Here is a 20,856-nt window from a genome sequence, read left to right on the forward strand (position 1 = left end):
CCCGGTAATAGAAGAAGAAATCTTGTTTATCTGCAGTTGTAACACGTAAGTTTTCAATATAGTACACAGCACTTACTGTATGTCATGATACACAATGTCACAAGACTAAAATAAAGCCAACATAGTGTTAAAGGGATAGTTCACCCTAAAATGAAAATTTGCAAGGTGTAGGTGACTTTTTTTTTTCCTTCAGTAGAACATTTTTGGCTGAAATTGTGGTACTTGGTGATTCATAAAATTTTATTTTTAATGTCATTTTACATTAGATATTGTTTATTTTAGTTTTTTCTGTAATTCTGTCATTTCTATATTCTGTATTTCTATATATCTATATATATTAGTATTTACAAGCATTCAGTATTGTGTTGTGTATTTCTACTAAGAGTTGTTTGTGCATTTTACAGGTAAAAATTGTTTCTGCATGTTTTAACCATTTCCATGCATCAGTGGCAGGCAACTTTTTAAACCCAGAGTAACTGAAATGTAATTTAATAGGGGATTCGTGTTTAAAGGTTATTTCACAGTTAAAGGGATAGTTCACCCCAAAATAAAAATTATCTTTAATTACTCGTCCTCATGTTGTTCCAAACCTATAAGACCTTCAAGATCTTAAAGGTAGTAAAGATATCGTTAAAATAGGTGCACACCAAAAGTGCTAGTGTTAAAGCGCCCTTATATTCTTGAAATAGCAGTATTTGTTGCAGTTGGTCTGATACGCCTAGCCATGCTCATGTAATTTGCAACTTTTTTTTTTTTTTTTTTACTTAGTCTCTTTATTGCTGCTTGTTGTTATTGAATATTTTTAACGGAATGTATTACTGTAGTTGAAATAATGTACAGTAGTATTCTATATTGATTACATTTTTATAATTGTATGTAAAGAATTTCTTCTTTTTTGTTGTTTTTTTCAGCCATCTCATGAATTGAGATGACATGGGCATCTTGATTGTGACTGAGGAGGAGGAATGGGTGGTGCTTCCAAAATAAACCAATGATGTTGCTATCATTTTGGAAGAGCGTCTTGTCGCCATCGATATCTGTGACGTCCCGAAAGCATTTGTGCTCCTGATGGGTCTTCTTTACATCATTAACAAAACACAGTACAGTTCTGATGTTCTCAAAACTTTGCACGAACATTGGTGGGAGTAACTGTTCTTCACGTGTTTACGGGCTACTGAAACATGCTACTCTGCAAAAGTAGGCTTTTGGTTGGTTTTGCACTTTGTTCAACTCACATTTTTGCCATGTTATGGCATCTCTTTTTAAAATTTTGAATGCACTTTGATGCATGTTCTGACTTCTGACTTATATTGAAAAGGAAAATTTCAGAATTACTCATCTGTTCTTTTGATTAAATGTGCATTAGTGAAAGGAATGTAGATATTTACTGCAATTGTTCCAAAGAAATTAAATGTTAATATGAAATGTCAGTGTTTGTTTTTAAAGGTGTTTTATACTAAACGCACTAATACTAAATATGCTGTCAATTTTGAAATAAAATGTCATGGACATTTAAGAACATGCAATGTATTTTATTTTATGCGAGTAGAAAATAGAAACTTGAGTTGTGTGGGCAAATTACATAGTTCAGCCAGTTGAATGAACTTAACATTACTAGTAAGATTAACTATTCTTGAAAAAGTAACCTGGCTGCCTTAAAAATATAAGTTAATTCAACAAGACGCTTAGTTTGGCCAATTTGTATTAAGTTTGCAGAACTTATACTTACAAGTTTATTCAACAAAATGCTTAGTTTAAACAACTCAACGTTTGTTGGTCTCACTAATTTTGTGTTGTTTCAACTTGAATTTAGTTTGGTACAACTTTCTTGTCTAGTTGGGCTTACTAAAAACATGTTGGTTTTACAATGTATAAAGTTGATTCAGCTTCACCTTTGTTACCCCAACTATTAAATCTAGGTTTAAGGAACTCCAATATATGTGTAAACAACAAATGTTTTTTAGCTTATTGAACGCAACATTTTAAGGCAGCCAGGTTACAAATTATTTTAAGTTGAATCAACTTTTTTTTTTTTACAGTGCAGCCCCAATCCGATTTTGTGCATATCTGGATCTGATTTGAATAACTGACTGTTCACACTCTGTATCGCAACTGTTCATTATCCACTTTTACAGGAATGTGCTTTGGTTTCTATAGCAATGCCGTTGTGTTGTTATGCCAACACTAAAAACAACAATAACAGCAATACAGTTTGCAATACAGATGTTGTCTTGCGACAGGAAGCTGGCATGTGCGGCTTTATTCTGTGCTGCCGTCTCCACTGGTTTCAAAACTCAAAGAGGTGCGTATACTAGCAGTATTTTGTCTTTTCCCGCGTGACTTGGCAGTTCGCAACAACGCAAGCTTGTTTCTGCAAAGACTGTCATTATGTTTTCTACACAAACGACTGACATTTTTACGTTTTATGTGGCACCGTATGACCACCTAGACCATACAAATAACAAATGAATTATTCTTTTTACAAAGCATTGTTTGAATTGCAAACGTAGCCACTCCAGGAAGGCTTTAAGACCACGCGGAATCCTCTGCCGCCTGGACGGTGCAAATCTGCAAATCAGTTTGGGCGAATGCAAAGACGTGATTATTGATCATAAGCACAACATCCAGCTGCAAAACGTACAATCTACCTGAGCGAAGACATCTTTCACTATTGTAAGTGAATGTTGTTAAATAGAGAAACAAAAGTAAACATTTTTCAAATTTTTACTTCTAGTGTATTAGCTAAACTTGGACCTCATTACTGAAAAACAAATTCAAGCAGCAAAAGCAGCCCACACTCTATATGTTCTCATGTGTTCATTCGAAAATGTTCATTTTCATGCATTCATAAGCTACATGGTTGCAATAAAATTTTAGTTCAAATTTTTAGGTGCCATTGTTTAAAAATGTTTTACACTACGGGGTTGAATGCTTGAATCTGATTGGCTGCCGAACGTAGTTCCAGGCAGCTCTTGACCGCATTACATGACCATATCACTTCACCAAATGATTTCTGTTATTTCAAAGGTCTTACAACAGCAAAATAACGAAAACCCTTGCTAATTTTGTTTAAGCTATTGTTGTTGTTGTTTTAGATGATGTGTGAACAATAACTGGAGCGTTTTTGAGTAATTCCTAGTCTCTCTAGTGATTAGTCGTGATCGAACGAGCCGGCTCTAAGAGCCGAATCTTTGTAGTGAACGAGAAGAGCCGAATCTTCAGCCGCAGGCAGGGGCAGGACTTTATTTGGATGGGCACACCATGCGGCCAATCACATGGGAGGACAGACTAGGATCCTCATACCATTATATGAAAGAAGGTACAGGCCAGGTACACAGAGAGACAGAGACAAACCGAAAAAGAAGCAGCATCTGCCTGCATTTCAATGATACTGGAGACTGAATTTATATTGAATATTGTGTATATATATATATATATATATATATATATATATATATATATATAGCATACTGAATATTTCTGAATGGCAACCTGCAAGACTGAAGTGTCTTAATGTTAAGAATTTTGCCTTTATTTATTTGATTCGTTTGCTGTGGTTCTGCGTTCAATTGTTCAATTAAAGTTTTATTAAAATGTTAAAACTTGTGTATTTTTTGGTAACAAAATATGCATAAAAATAAGGCTTTTATGAAAACACTGAATAAAAAATTGTTAATTCACAATGGCTAAATTGGGCTAAAATAGAAGGTTCCGAGTGATCCTAAACGAAAAGCCGGCTCAAAGGAGCCGAGCCAAAAGAGCCGAATCTTTGAAAAGAGCCGAACTTCCTCAAATCACTCCGTCTCTCGCTGATGACGCCACCGCCGGGTCTTCAGTTCACGGTAAATACACTTCATACAATTATAAAGTATGTTTGTTAAAGCAACATTTCACGGGGTCATTCATGTGGTGCATTGCTGTATGTGCGAGTCTTATGGTGTCACCTCAGAAATAACTCCTCTTGGTCAACAGAGGACGCGCGCGGGAAACGGGAAAACGCGTCATCACGAGGGGCGTGTGCTTAAAGGTACAGTAGGACGTCAGCTGAGTAAACGTGCGCAAACGTAAGCTAACAGTTTCTGGTCTGATAGTGTTTTTTCTCTACTATAGAAGTAACTGAGGACCAGCAGCTGTTTAGTTTCCCACATTCTTCAAACTATCTTCTTTTGTGTTCAACAGAAGAATTAACTTTATGCAGGTTTAGAACAACCTGAGTAAATTATGACAGAATTTTCATTTTTGGGTGAACAATACCTTTAAAGTGACAGACACACCCATGCTTCTAAAGGTATAGGCCTATTGTTTTATTAAAATCTGTATAGCCTGTTCATATAATATTCCATACATTATCAGAGCTTGGTAGACACACAGTAATTATGCATTTTTTAGACATTATTAGACAGATTAATTAATAGATTATAATTCATGTTAGACCCTATTTATTAATTTATCATTTATATTGATCACAAATATATACATAATAAATAATCATGCCATATACAGTTTGGGCATTTTAAAAAGTAAAAAAAAAGAGCTAAATTATTTAGATTTAAAAAATGGGACAGATAATTACATAATAGTGTAGTAATTTAAGCAGATGAATAAAATAATAATAAACATTCATCCCATCCAGGTTACAGCTGCAGAACTGTCAAAAAAGACTAATAATAATTAATAATTATAAATGATCAAATTTAAATAACAATATTAATGTGTTCTGTTGCAAGTTTCCATACTTGAGCATGTTTTCTCATGGTTTATTGTTGAGTTATGAGCTCCTCACTGATTATTTGTGTCCTCGATGGGGTTTTTTGTTTGTTTGTTTGTTTTTTGGGGTGGGGGGGTCGTGAATGGGTGTCCCTTATTTTGCCTCGCCGAAGGTGGCAACCCTATATCCAGATAATAATGTGACCTTTTTTTCCCCTTTCACTTCCTTAAACAGGCAAATTGTAGTGTTTGTGTCAATAGTACCATGTCATATATTTTGATTTCTTTAAGTTAGTATGACTGCAATTAGTTTTAGATTGTTTTGAGTTCAGACTTTTTTCTTCTTTGTTACATTAAGAAAGCGTATTAGATATAAAGCTTCAACATGTGTTGTCTTCTCTTTAAGTTTAAATTCAAGTTTATAGTTTTTAAATGTATTTCTTAACTTAGTATACTTGACTAATGTGCTCAGTTAAATAGTGTTCAAACAAAATGGGTTGTTCATTTATATAGAAGATTTGACTTAGTGTAAGAAATACAGAGCAGAAGAAGGTACCGTCTCATTAACAGATCACGTACTGATATTCAGCTCTGCTCATCTCAACTGATAACGACTGTGATTTGTAGTAATGCTCATTGTATTGTGTTAATAGGAGACATGCATTTCAACACTAGCCAGCTAAAAAAAACCCACAAGGCTTTTTGTGACTTTATATTGAGTACAAGTGTAAAACTTTAAATGTAAGGATAAACAGTAAAATTAGATGCAAATGTAAGCCTGCCCTTTTTCCTCTCACTTCTTAAAACAGGCAAATTGTGTTTTTTTGTCAATAGTGCCATTTCGTTTAAATTGAATTTGAATTTAAGTTAGTTTGACTGCAAATAGTTTTGAGCTCAGACTTTTTTTCTTTTTTGTAACATTCAAAACATGCCTTAGATATAATGCTTCAAAATGTGTTGTCTTTAGTTAGTTAGTTTTGTAAGTTTAAAATCAAGTGTATAGTTAGTATAGGTATTTCTTCACTTAGTATACTTGTGTAATGTGCAAAAGTGTTATTTTAATCTCATAAAATATTAGATAGTGTGAGGTGGCTCGAAGAACAAAGAGTTCCAATTTAAAAGGCCAAAATAATACATTTAAATAACTCATTCATTACACAGTTTATTTGGCAAATCATGAACAATTTTACATATCCAACAATTTAGAATAATATATTTCTATGCACTCACATACACTGTTTATTAAAAAAACAGAAAAATGTTAACTAATAATTATTGAATAGGCTGTGTTCTTATTGTAACAAGCTTTTCTTTCCCTCTTTTCAAGGTCGATGAAACACCGGGCTAAAAAAAGCCTTAATTAACTCCTGCCAATTAAATACAAATTTAGCTAAAGGCTGATTATTTCTGTTTTAATTTGATAGTTTGGGGTCTTTTATGGATTTTAGGTAACTTTTATTAAAATTAAAGTAGTCGAATTATGTTGTTAAAGTTTGAGAAATAGATTATTCCTGTTTATCTGATGGTTTTCAGTCAAATAAATAAACAAATAAATTTCATAACTGTATGTGTTGCTTTTCTTTGCATGTCCCAGCATTATTAGCAAGTTTAAATAAGAACACTATAGATTTATTCTGCATGTAATTAATAACCTGTATGTAGGTATGCTTTAGTTCATGAGTATCAACACCGGTTCCACACTTTAAAACAAGGTTTCATTTGTTAACGCAAGTTGACTACTGTAACAAATCCGGCCTCTGTGGTTCCCCCTGATCGTCACCAGAGGTCGCCATCACCTGAGTATTGACTTCTCTCTCCGAACTCCATTTCCCATCCTCCCCGTACCAGGACTCTAATGACTAGTCCACCTGATGCTCATCTATGAGACTACTTAAGTCTCTCACACACACACACACACACACACACACACACACCCCACACCCACCCCACACCCACCCCACACCACCCACACCACACCCCACACCCACCCCACACCACACACACACACCCACACCGCGAAGTCTTGTATTGCCCCGGCTGACATTTCTGAGCGTTTTTACCCTTCTCTGTTGGATTATTGTGTTTTGACTCTGGACTGTTTCTCTCGTTTTGGATTGTTCTCTGCCTGCCTTTTGACCCTCTTGCCTGCCTTTTTACTCTGCTCTTGTCTCTCCTCTGATGTCCTTGTTACCGTTACTGACCACTGCCTGTACGACTGTGTTCACTTTCATTAAAGCTGCAAATGGATCTTCCCTCTGATGACTCATTACAGTGATGGCGCTGGTGGTGGAGATGCCGGTGAGGAGCAGGTTGGAGACAGCACTAGTACTGGCACTGCCACTTTTGCCTTCCAATAAAGTTATTGTATAGGGGCCAAGAAAGTTTGCCTCCAGTTTGCCACCCTTTCGTTGTTGGCTCCTTATATTTTGCCTCCACACTCTATCCCCCACTTTGAATTTGTTCAGGGCTTTCTTTTGTTTTGTTTGTCGCCTAACCCTCTCTTGTGAAGCTCTGGTATTTGCATGAGCCTCAGTGAAAACCTCACTGATGGCAATAGCTGATTCAGTGAATTCCTCAACTGACAATGTGCCCTCCACACTCTTGTCAATCTGAAAAAAAGTGCAGAACAATACTGTTAAAAAAAGTGCTATTTATCATTAATGATAATTATTGGAATAATGTAACAATCTGCAGTTACCCAATAGTGCTCAGGTATTTTGGAAGGGTAACGGGCCTCTCTTCCAAACATTAAAAATTACGGCGAGTACTTTGTTGTCATCTGCCGCTTTGTGTGAAGCCCAAACATAACGGCATCCAAGTGCTTGTCCCAGTCATTGGGCTTGTCTTTGATCTGGCATTATAATAACACAATAGCACAATGTTTCTTAAAGTTCTCAGGGAAAAGATGAAAGGTGTGTATACTGAAAAAAAGTTGCTAAAAAGTTTAATAATTTATTATAATTTTTTTTATGTGTGAACATGTATGACTGTGTTTTCAAACTATTTTCCCTGGTCTGTGAGGACTCTCTTAGGTGCCTCAAACTGATGCGTAAATTGTAACAGGCAATCTGCAGCCTTTGATTTCAGGGGATAAGTCTGGGGCCACTTGGTCATATAATCAATAATAACACAAATGTATTGGTTGCCATTGTCCGTCAATGCTAATCAGATCCACCCCACAAGCTCAAGACTGTTTAACATAGAGTTAATTAAATAGAAACAAAATAATGTACTACAATTTTAAGAAGTATAAATCAAGTCTTTTTGGGAATGATCAAACTGTTCTTATTTAATTCTACAACTTAATTGTTATTTCTAATTAAATTCAAAAAAATAATAATAAATAAATGCGTGATGGAAAGGCATACCACAATTGGAGTGCATTAATTTTGCTCCTTCACTGATGATCTGCTGGCCTGACATGGTCTACACCAGGGGTAGGCTACGTCGGTCCTGGAGTGCCGCTGTCCTGTAGAGTTTAGCTCCAACCCTAATCAAACACACCTGAACAAGCTAATCAAGGTCTTCAGAATTACTCAGGCTACAGGCAGGTGAGGTTTCTTTTCAGGGTTGGAGCTAAACTCTGCAGGACATCGGCACTCCAGGACCGACGTTGCCTACCCCTGCTCTACACTGTGCCACATGTGATCAAAACAGTATAATGTTGGAAATTATTGGCATTTTATTATATTGCAGAAGTAGTAATTCTGTACATGTTATTACCCAGGTGTCAATGTCCTTTGACATGCCAGGCCAGTAAAATCTTATAAATATTGCGTTTCGTGTTTTATTTTTTGTCCAGTGTGAGCTCCGAGGCTGCATGCATGGAACTCCTTGAAAATGTTGTTTGCCTGTTCTGCCCCACACACAACTTCTACTTTAATCTGTTGTTTTGTGCCTTTGTGGCGAAGGTAATACATTTCACCATCTATGAAAATAAAAAAAAATAGACAAAGTGACAAATACAAAAAAAACAGACGAAGTGTATTATAAATATATACACATACATACATACAGCCCAGGGGTCTTCAAACTACTCCAACTTAAGTACATAATATATATATATTGTTAAGGAAAATGAGCAATTGTCCTATTGCAAGTTTGCCTTTTTATTTCTTTAATACCTTTTTATTGTAACTACAAGTTATTATATGTGTGTTTATTAAGAGAGACACCACACATGGTATTGTATTAAGCATTTATTGAGAAAGTGTTATAGCATATATCAATAGGAAGATAGCCAGGAAAGAAATGTGTATTAGCCAGAGCTTTAAGGAAAGGAATGTTACCGTTGGTTGATGTGTTGCGGACGCAGCGAAGGAGACATCTTAGAAGAAAGTCCCGGAGAAGAAAAATGAGAAAATGGAGGACTTTATATAGGAGTCTTCTGAGGGAAATTCAGGGAAATTCCAAAGACCTCATGAGTCAAGACATTGGAATCCACCTGCTGTCTATAAAGGACTGAAGTACGACGAAGAGAATCAGATGCTGGTTCTGCGTGACAGCTCTCCGGTGCCAGACTTGCCTTGCCAGAGACGCCAAGAAAACCGAGCTTGCAAACCTTAGTTTTTATTTCTGTTTTTATATTTTATTTGTAATGTATTTAACCTATACAATAAAACTATATTTAATTATAACTAAGAAGCTCGCCTGCCTGAAGAGTCTGATTTATAGACTTGAGCAAGAACAGACCACGGAGAAGTCTTCTGAGACCTATTTTGTGAGTATGAAATTTACATGCTTATAGGATAGGACAGACTCGACTTTCTTTACCTAACCTGAGAATAAATAAAATTAGGTAGAAGGTGTATGGAATTTAGCACCGCAAAACAATATATATATATATATATATATATATATATATATATATATATATATATTTATTTATTTATTTATACAACAGTTTGTTCTGGTTCTCAAATCTGATTGGTTGAGAACCGTGAGATATTGTACTGGTAACGCTACAGGAACGCCCTTTCACAATGTTGTATCACTCCGCTTGTTCTAGCCGGGTCTATCTATGTTTTGTCTATCTAGTCTAGTATCATGGCGGACGCCCAAATCCACTATAATTTAAAAATAATACTGTTTTGTGTCCCGGAATGCAGTTTTAAGGATTTTTTTAGGCGAGAATGTGCTTGTTTGGACTTAAAATATGTGATTTGTTAATAAAGATAAGGTTTATTTGAAAATTTGCTTCAACGTTTTCGGAGACAGGATCTCCAGCAGTTCAGCGCTCATTACACCCGCAGAGAGCGCCTCACCGCGGCCAGATCTTCTGGAATTTACCGCTGGCTCCATGTAGTTATCGCTGCAGCCCGGAGACCTGCAAGTGGGAGGAGCTTATGCCACAAGTAGGCTGGATTTCATCGTAGTTTAAAATGATATAAATATAACACATTTTCATAGTAGTTTAAACTGAAATTCTTAGTTTTGTCATTATTTTTTGTATCCAATACCATTCACTGTCAACATTGAAATCATGTCTTTACACCTTTTGCCATGCTTTGTGATGGTGTCATTTTAAATCCTTTAACTGTAGTAATTTAAGCATATTTTTGGATATTACATTTTACTTCTACAATTCTTCTACAGTAGCCTACCAAGGAACATTAAAGTGAGATGCAATTGCACTTAGGAGGTAAATGTGTGATACATTAAGAAAATGTTGGGTTACACTTTATTTCGATAGTCCACTTTAGACATTCTATTAACTATAAGTAACTTTGTAACTACATGTCAACTAATTCTCATTCATTTGCAACTACATGTCTACTAACGCTCAGTAGGGTAGGTTTAGGGTTAGTAGAATAAGTTGACATATACTTGGAAAGTTTCTCATAGTCAATATGTTGTATGTTGTGAACCCATCAAAATAAAGTGTTAGCAGATATTAAGCAGACAGTCTACTAATACTCTAATGACTGCTGGTCGACATGTAGTTGCAAAGCTACTTACTGTTAGTAGAATGTCTGAAGTAGACTATCGAAATAAAGTGTTACCAAATGTTGAGTACTGTAAAGAAAATGTAGTTACCATTTGCCTGTACTGCATATTTTTTATTTTGCATATTTAAAAAAAAATCAAATTACAGCAAATGACAGACTAATGTTCTTCAGAACATGTTACACAAATCAATGTATTAATTTGAAATCTAAGGGTGGGTAAATGAGTTTATTTCTGATTAATCAAATTATGTACAATCATTCATTCAGCACAATAGACTTCCATGCAGTGGACACTACAAAATCCCAGATGCATTGCTTCGAGTAAATTCCACGGAGCTCACCTCGCTTGCCCTTTCCAACATAACCTGGTGGGTACACAAGAGGCACAATGAGCACTAGTGTTAACCCAAATTTAAAACATTCTCCCCATGCCATACAGTATGCATGACTTTATTCTCATGTTGAATATGTACAAACATTTCAAGAATAATTTCTCAGCTCTGTAGGTCTATGCTATGCAAGTAAATGGTGTCCAGAAATTTTAAGGGACGACATTAGGCCAAGTAAATTAGACTTTATTACTATTTTTAAACAAAGTGTTCCTTTTAAAAACCACTAGACAAAATGCTAGTTTATTCACCATTAATTTACACAGAACTGATTAGTTTTTATTATTAGTATTAAATAAAAATAAATGTTATTTAAACCATGTTCTAATTATATTACAGTACATTGTGGATAAGGAGGTTAGGAAATGTGTTCTAACACTTTTGAAAATGTACCTTATTCTTTAGAAAATTACACTGTAAAAAGTGAACAGTTGGAACAACAAAAAATACTTCAATTGGTAACACCTAAAAAAATAAGTTTTTTTTTTCAACTTAATTTATTACCTTTATTTGTAATAAATTAAGTTGAAAAAAAAAATGTCAGTTTGTCTGTTGGGGAACCATCAAAATAAAGTGTTAGCATATATTTAGCAGACATACTACTAATACTCCAACGACTGCTAGTAGACATGCAGTTGCAGAGTTACTTAACAACAGCTGTACCATCAAAATAATCAAACTGATATTACAATAAAAATAGTTCAAAGCAAATCTGATCTGATATCTGATCTTATGGCTGTTTGAGAGAAAAAAAAAAATATTGCTATTATTATTACTATACTTATTGTATACTCATTGATGGCTTTAAGTAATGTAGCATGAGAAAGGTGGCAAGATATGAGACTTATAATACATTATAACTATGATAAATATAATCCATTGTAACTTAAGTGGATGCAACCTGTTCACTGTGTGTTATAAATCATCATACTCTTAAAAGCTATAACCACTAATAAGTAAATATTATAATACATGAAAACTGTTCTTATGAATATTCATAAGATGATATAACATATTATAAGGTTTTTTATAATGCATTATGCATTCATTATAATGCCTTAAAATACCCTTAATGCATTATAAATATGGGCTTCATAGAAAGTGTTACAAAATTACAATGCCATGCAATTACATTACCTGCTTATGGTCTTCGGTATCCATTAGTTGTTTGTAGAAAAAAAAAAGATATTGTCAGGCACATTACAGATTGTAAGCTGTGTGTGGTACTAAGACAACGTTGTACAAAAGCCACCAAGAAAATGCACTTTTCACAGCTTGTAATATTTTTTACGAAACAAACAAAAATTGTACATCACACTTACCTCTTCCACTCATCTGTCGTGCCGCCGCTGAAAGTCGTCTTCTTCGTTTTTTTTGACAGATCACAAAAAATTCACCCACTACCGCCACCAGGAGCGTGAACCGATACTACAACCCCCTTGACATTAAACAAACCAATCAAAATCTTCTGTTGGTTTGTACAGCCCACTTGCGGCTGGCTCCGACCTCCGTTTATACCCATCTCGCTGGCTCTGATGTCTCTATAGTGGTTAAACACCAGATATAAATTCATGTTGGGTAAATCTGACGGCCAGTCTTTGGTCTCATTAAACTATTATTTGTTCCAGAGCAAACAGTTTTGGCAAAAGTTTATCATGTTTATGTAAATTCAATGCTGTATCGCGGTGCCTTTGCTTATGGTTGAATGAATTGTCTAGCAAATTTAATGATGGCTGTTGTTGCTGTTTATTAAATACGATTACTCGGTTATTAGTATTTTATATAAATAATAATAGTATTTAATAGTGTTTAGTACTGAGACATGGTGCGTGTGTTCGTGATGGTGATTTTAGTTACATTGTTCCGCCATTAGATGGTGACAGACTGTTTTTATGAGTCAGCGCTGCAGTAAAGATTTTACGGTAACACTTTACAATAACAGTACATGAATTATCATGTACTAATACCTTAATTAATAATTACTTGACTATGAACTAATGAAGAGTTAAGACATGTATTAATCAAGAACTAATGAAGAACTAACTTAACTACGACATGAGTCATATGAATTACCGCATGAATAACACCACCTTAATTACATGTTAGTTCCTGCATGTTAGTTAATGTATTAATTAACACTTTGGGGTAAACTAAATCAAACGTGCTCTAGAAGAAAGATTCATGAAAATGGCACACTGCAAAATTGTTTATAAATTTTCCACCTGCAGCTATGTCACAAACATCAGTGAATGACAGTGGATTTCTTGCAATATTTACGTTTAACCAAACTCATCCAACGCACAATGATGCATTCATAATTAAAAACAACTTCATCTCATCCTGTTTTGAGTGATTCCACTGCTGCCCTCCTACAATAATGTATTCATTAAGCAGATGCAATTTTCCTAATTAAAATCAGTGTTAGCAGAGTTGATGGTTATGTTATGGATTGGTTTACTGTCTTTATATCATAATAATGCACTGAAATCAGACGTTTGTCTTGTGTTCTTGCTCTTCTTTTGGGCCACTATTGCCCCTTCAAAATGTTAACCTTCCTCCTACCTTTTCAGTTCCTTCTCCATCCAAATGCAGCCACATGACCTCTGCTCTTCCACTTTTTTACAAACCACCAAAAAACACCAAATATCTGATTTAGATGAGCTGAATATGTATAAAACATGTGTAATTGATAACTTTTTTAAAGATGTGCCCCTCCAAGACAAGTCATGACATGATACATTGACAACTCATGAATTCATGTTAAGTTATAAGTAATTAATGATGAGTTAATGATATTGTGCCCCCCCAAGTAAAGTCATGACATTATGATACATTAACAAGGCATGAGTTCATGTTAGTTAGTCTATGAGTTGTTAATGATTTATTAATGTGTACAGTCAAGTAAAGTCCAATTTTCAGCATCTAAATGTACAAATACTTACGTATTGACAAAAATGAATCCTTATGAATATTGAAATCGCGGAATTAATTTTATTATTAGTTGTCATATCAATTACCTTGTTTCCAATTGCATCATTAAATTGTTTACTCGTTTACTTAATATGAAATAATAACATTTCGTTTTATTGTGTGATTTCTGCTGCCGGCTCATTTCCAATAATAGGCCTACAAGACTTAACTTTAAACCTTAAAATAAATAACATTTGAAATCGTTTAACCTTTACTTGTCATGAAATGTTTACTTTGTTTGCCATGGGCCACAAAAGGTGTATTCTCCGACATGCTGTGACTGACATTAGAACTATATATAAAAAAAAAAAAAAAACACCAAAACCGCAACATAATTACGAAATGAAACTATTTTATTCGTGCGCTGTAATCCAGATCTTCAGAATCCATACGACTGCGAGGAACAGACCCAAATCCAAGCCTTTATTCGACGATCTTCATCTCCATCCCGAGCAGCGAGTCCAGCGACCATAAACAGCAAAGCCTGCGCTGACTGACGCGTTCGTTACAAATTCAAATGTTGCCGCTTCAAACGACAGGTTTTACGGCAGGATAATCGAACGCTCATTGGCTCTCGCCTGCCTTCGTCACAGATTGCGACATGCCGTGTTTCTGGTGAGGTGTGTATTTGAATGATGCTAGCAGCACGCGCGCCTTCACGAGTTCACTGAGAGGGAGAGGATCAGGAAAATAATCTGGATAATATTTTCAGCGATTAACAACATAAAATCTGCTCAAATGAAGATATCAATCTTTCATTTGAAAGCCATGTTTCTAGCATCTGTAAAACTGCGTTTTTCCATCTCAAAAACATATCTAAATTGCGACCTATGCTCTCAACGTCAAATGCAGAAATGCTAATTCATGCGTTTATGACCTCAAGGTTAGACTATTGTAAATAAATGATTGTAATTGCATTTATCTGTCTGTCATGTTTTTCTTCTACTGTACAGAAATAGCTATGTTTAGGTGTAGATGTAGGAGTGGGATTAGCGATTATAAAAACTTTTTTAATGCTATATTGTTACTAAAATGGTTATTTTCTTGCATGTTTATAAAATGGGTAGGTTAAGAGATCTAAAAGTCTAAATCACTTATTGATAAAAATGCATCGATAAGTGTTACGGGGCTGACGAGACGAGAGACGTGCGGATCCATCTGCAGACTTTTATTGAACAGAGACGTGGTCATAACAGGCAGGGTCAAACAGTGGCAAACAGGTATAACAAAGGCGAGACAAAGAGTAACAGAGACAAGCGTGGGTCGACGATCGGCGAACAGTATCCAAAGGGGCGAGAGAGAAGAGGTAATCCAAAACGTTAGCGATAGTCCAGGCAGGGGAAAACACAATCCAACAAAGGCTAGGCTAGGCAAGGCAAGGCAAGGCAGGGAAAACTAACAGGGCTCTGTAGAGCAGCGGTAATGCATACAATACTCGGCCACGAGGGAGAGAAAGTCCGTGGCTTAAATACTGAGTGCAAATGGGAATCAGCTGTGTGTGATCAGTGCAAGGAGCTGTGTGTGTCGTTAGTGCAATGAATGATGGGAAATGGAGTCCATGTGATGTGAGGTGTGAAAGTCCATGTGGTGAGCGGGTGACCTCTAGTGGTGAATGAACGGGAGTGCAGACCAGATTCGTGACAGAGCCCCCCCCCAAAGAGCGGCTTCCAGACGCTCCACACAGTCTATAATCAGGAGGGAGGTGGAGCGGAGGCGGAACAGGGGGAGGGATGGAGGGCCAGGTCCTTGTGGAAGCGGAGTGATCTGGGACCGAGGTAGAGCTGGCAGAGCAGGAAGCCAGGGCAGAGTGGACGGGACTGGGACCCACCAGGGCGGAGCCGACGGAACACGAGCCCACCAGGGCGGACCAGACGGGACTTGAGCCCACCAGGGCGGACCAGACGGGACTTGAGCCCACCAGGGCGGACCAGAAGATCTCCACGGCGGTGCAGAAGACCACCAGAGCCAGACAGCAGACCACCACAACGGAGCGGGTGGAACAGGTGGAGCAGAAGACCACCAGAGCGGAGCAGACGGACCCGAAGACCACCACGGTGGAGCAGATAGAGCAGGAGCCCCCCAGGGCGGAGCAGACGGAGCAGGAGCCCACCAGGGCGGAGCAGACGGAGCAGGCGGGGCAGAAGACCACCAGAGCGGAGCAGAAGACCACCAGGGATCAGGAACCCACAGCAGGGACTGGGACCTAGGGAGAATGGAGACACAAGGAGGAGACAGAACATGCACAGACACAAGGACTGAGGTAGGGAACACCGGAAGTTCATAGTTAGTTTCCATAGCCATGACAGAACAGAACGAGAGTTCATTGACGGCCTCCATAGCTGTGACAGGACACAACGAGAGTTCATTGACGGCCTCCATAGCTATGACAGGACACAACGAGAGTTCATTGACGGCCTCCATAGCCGTGACAGGACACAACGAGAGTTCATTGACGGCCTCCATAGCCGTGACAGGACAGAACGAGAGTTCATTGACGGCCTCCATAGCCGTGACAGGACAGAACGAGAGTTCATTGACGGCCTCCATAGCCGTGACAGGACAGAACGAGAGTTCATTGACGGCCTCCATAGCCGTGACAGGACGCAACGAGAGTTCATTGACGGCCTCCATAGCCGTGACAGGACACAACGAGAGTTCAACAATGGTCTCTTCGACCGCAACACAACAGGTTAAGAGTACCTTACTGGGCGCCACCACCATACAAGGGGCCGACGTGAGCCCTGCCGCTTCTGCAGCATGGACCGCCACCTCTGAAGAAGCTACAGCGGGCGCCGCCACCTCGGGCAGTTCTGCGGTGGTGTACGCAGCCCAAACGCAACATAAAGCGATTCCCATCAGGGGAAGCGCTTCGGACAGGGGAATATGCAAAAGAACAGGAGAGTTAGAGTGAGTGGGTTTGGGGATACCAGCTGCGCGTGCAGACACCAGCGGTACATCCCTCAAACCGGGAGAATGGAAGACTGACCTTGATGATCTGGGTGTGTCAGCGGAGACGTGCTGCTGTGACTCTGGACGGGCAGCTGTGACGTGCTGCTGTGACTCTGGACGGGCAGCTGTGACGTGCTGCTGTGACTCTGGACGGGCAGCTGTGACGTGCTGCTGTGACTCTGGACGGGCAGCTGTGACGTGCTGCTGTGACTCTGGACGGCAGCTGTGACGCGTGCTGCTGTGACTCTGGACGGGCAGCTGTGACGCGTGCTGCTGTGACTCTGGACGGGCAGCTGTGACGTGCTGTGACCCTGGACGGGCAGCTGTGACGTGCTGTGACTCTGGACGGGCAGCTGTGACGTGAACAGCTGTGACGTGCTGTGCCTCTGGACGGGCAGCTGTGACGTGCTGTGCCTCTGGACGGGCAGCTGTGACGTGAACAGCTGAGACGTGCTGTGCCTCTGGACGGGCAGCTGTGACGTGAACAGCTGAGACGTGCTGTGACTCTGGACGGGCAGCTGTGACGTGCTGTGACTCTGGACGGGCAGCTGTGACGTGCTGTGACTCTGGACGGGCAGCTGTGACGTGAACAGCTGAGACGTGCTGTGACTCTGGACGGACAGCTGTGACGTGCTGTGACTCTGGACGGACAGCTGTGACGTGCTGTGACTCTGGACGGACAGCTGTGACGTGCTGTGACTCTGGACGGACAGCTGTGACGTGCTGTGACTCTGGACGGACAGCTGTGACGTGCTGTGACTCTGGACGGACAGCTGTGACGTGCTGTGACTCTGGACGGACAGCTGTGACGTGACTCGGTTGATGACGACCAACTGTGACTTGGCTTGACTCTCTGACATCAACCGTGACTTGACTTGGTTCTTGAAGATCAGCTTTGACTTTACTTGATTCGTGACGATCTACGGTGACTTGACTTAGCTTATGAAGATCAGCTGTGACTTTATTTGATTCGTGACGATCTACGGTGACTTGACTTAGTTCGTGAAGATCAATTATGGCTTGACTTTACTCTCTGACATCAACCGTGACTTGACTTGGCTCATGTAGATTGACTGTGACTTGATTTAGCTCTTTACTGGCAGCAATGACATGACGGGGTGTTGTTGTGGCTGCCATTTTGTGAATGGGCTCCGGTGTCGCTGCCATTTTAGTCACAAACGCGGTGTTATTTTCCTCCTCCGCAACACCCACAGTAAATGAAGAGCCAACACATAACAGAGCATAGTCTATAAAATCACTTAAAGACAAACGGGGACCCTCGCGAATTAGTCGCGATTTGAGCGGCTGGTTAATGCCTTCGCAAAAGAAGTCTATCAGTACACAGTCCGGCAGATCAGAAAAATAGGCTATATCTAAATACTCCTGCATGTAATCCTCGAGTGATCGCAAGCCCTGCTCGAGGGTTAACAACAGTCTCGCAGTGTCCATACCTGGCCAATGTCCATATGAAAAGCCGCTGGATCCTTGTGCGGCCGAGTATTCTGTTACGGGGCTGACGAGACGAGAGACGTGCGGATCCATCTGCAGACTTTTATTGAACAGAGACTTGGTCATAACGGGCAGGGTCAAACAGTGGCAAACAGGTATAACAAAGGCGAGACAAAGAGTAACAGAGACAAGCGTGGGTCGACGATCGGCGAACAGTATCCAAAGGGGCGAGACAGAAGAGGTAATCCAAAACGTTAGCGATAGTCCAGGCAGGGGAAAACATAATCCAACAAAGGCTAGGCTAGGCTAGGCAAGGCAAGGCAAGGCAAGGCAAGGCAAGGCAAGGCAAGGCAAGGCAAGGCAAGGCAAGGCAAACTAACAGGGCTCTGTAGAGCAGCGGTAATGCATACAATACTCGGCCACGAGGGAGAGAAAGTCCGTGGCTTAAATACTGAGTGCAAATGGGAATCAGCTGTGTGTGATCAGTGCAAGGAGCTGTGTGTGTCGTTAGTGCAATGAATGATGGGAAATGGAGTCCATGTGATGTGAGGTGTGAAAGTCCATGTGGTGAGCGGGTGACCTCTAGTGGTGAATGAACGGGAGTGCAGACCAGATTCGTGACAATAAGAATATCTTAATGATATAAAAGATACGTAAATATTTTAAGTTTTGTCATGACATGGGGGCACAATATCATTAACTCATTAACTTAACATTAATTCATGACTTGTTAATGTATCATAATGTCGTGACTTTACTTGGGGGCACAATATCATTAACTCATCATTAATTACTTAACTTAACATGAATTCATGAGTTGTCAATGTATCATGTCATGACTTGTCTTGGAGGGGCACATCTTTAAAAAAGTTATCAATTACACATGTTTTATACATATTCAGCTCATCTAAATCAGATATTTGGTGTTTTTTGGTGGTTTGTAAAAAAGTGGAAGAGCAGAGGTCCTGTGGCTGCATTTGGATGGAGAAGGAACTGAACGGTAGGAGGAAGGTTAACATTTTGAAGGGGCAATAGTGGCCCAAAAGAAGAGCAAGAACACAAGACAAACGTCTGATTTCAGTGCATTATTGTGATATAAAGACAGTAAACCAATCCATAACATAACCAGCATATGCTAACACTGATTTTAATTAGGAAAATTGCATCTGCTTAATGAATACATTATTGTAGGAGGGCAGCAGTGGAATCACTCAAAACAGGATGAGATGAAGTTGTTTTTAATTATGAATGCATCATTGTGCGTTGGATGAGTTGGTTAAACGTAAATATTGCAAGAAATCCACTGTCATTCACTGATGTTTGTGACATAGCTGCAGGTGGAAAATTTATAAACAATTTTGCAGTGTGCCATTTTCATGAATCTTTCTTCTAGAGCACGTTTGATTTAGTTTACCCCAGTGTTAATTAATACATTTAGTAACATGCAGGAACTAACATGTAATTAAGGTGGTGTTATTCATGCGGTAATTCATATGACTCATGTCGTAGTTAAGTTAGTTCTTCATTAGTTCTTGATTAATACATGTCTTAACTCTTCATTAGTTCATAGTCAAGTAATTATTAATTAAGGTATTAGTACATGATAATTCATGTACTGTTATTGTAAAGTGTTACCGATTTTACTTTGAAAAATAAACGCTTTTCTAAACGGAAGATATTTTTACTTACAACAACAGCTTGACGCAGCTAACAGATGCACTGAGGAGCGCTGTCATCAGAAATCAATGAAAGGATATTGACGTTATGACAAAGATAAAGCTTTCATCACTGGACATTCAAACTTAATTGTAAGTAACGTTAGGAGAATGAGATGCCTGTATCAGATGCAGGTAATCACAGTCGCTCAGTCCATAGGTGTGTTGGACTTCATGCGGCGCCGCCCAGATCTATCGGCGAGAGCAGCCGCTTGCAGTCGGGGGCGGAATTGAAAGCGGAGACTTTCTGCTCCCGGTAGTGATGCTCTCGTGGTGTTTGGATACTCTTATCACAGATGAAGTGAATAACATGCAATATTTGTCAAATGCACGGATGTTTCAGAAATGTTTTCATGAGCAACAGAAACACTTTTTATATACTGCTTTATACAGGGCCATCTGTTCAAGAATAAAGTTCAACATAAACATATACTATTTAAATAACAAGCTTTTACTGTTCTAAAGACAGATTTGTGGGCAGTATTTTTTTATTATTATGCAAAAATTATACAAAGGTTTGTACAAGCATATACAACTCACAACAAGTACAAAAACAAATAAACATTCATAAGAATATGTAAAGTGGAACAATTCATGCCAAGGGGAAAATTACAACAATTTAAAGTAACAAAAAGCTTCATAGGTCTTTCTTGCTTTTTTGTTCTTAATTTTATCTAATGTAGTACCATTTGTTTAATCTCTTTTATAAAATGTTCAAAGTTTGGCTTA

Source organism: Onychostoma macrolepis, chromosome 03, assembly GCF_012432095.1.
Source record: "Onychostoma macrolepis isolate SWU-2019 chromosome 03, ASM1243209v1, whole genome shotgun sequence".
Classification (NCBI taxonomy): domain Eukaryota; kingdom Metazoa; phylum Chordata; class Actinopteri; order Cypriniformes; family Cyprinidae; genus Onychostoma; species Onychostoma macrolepis.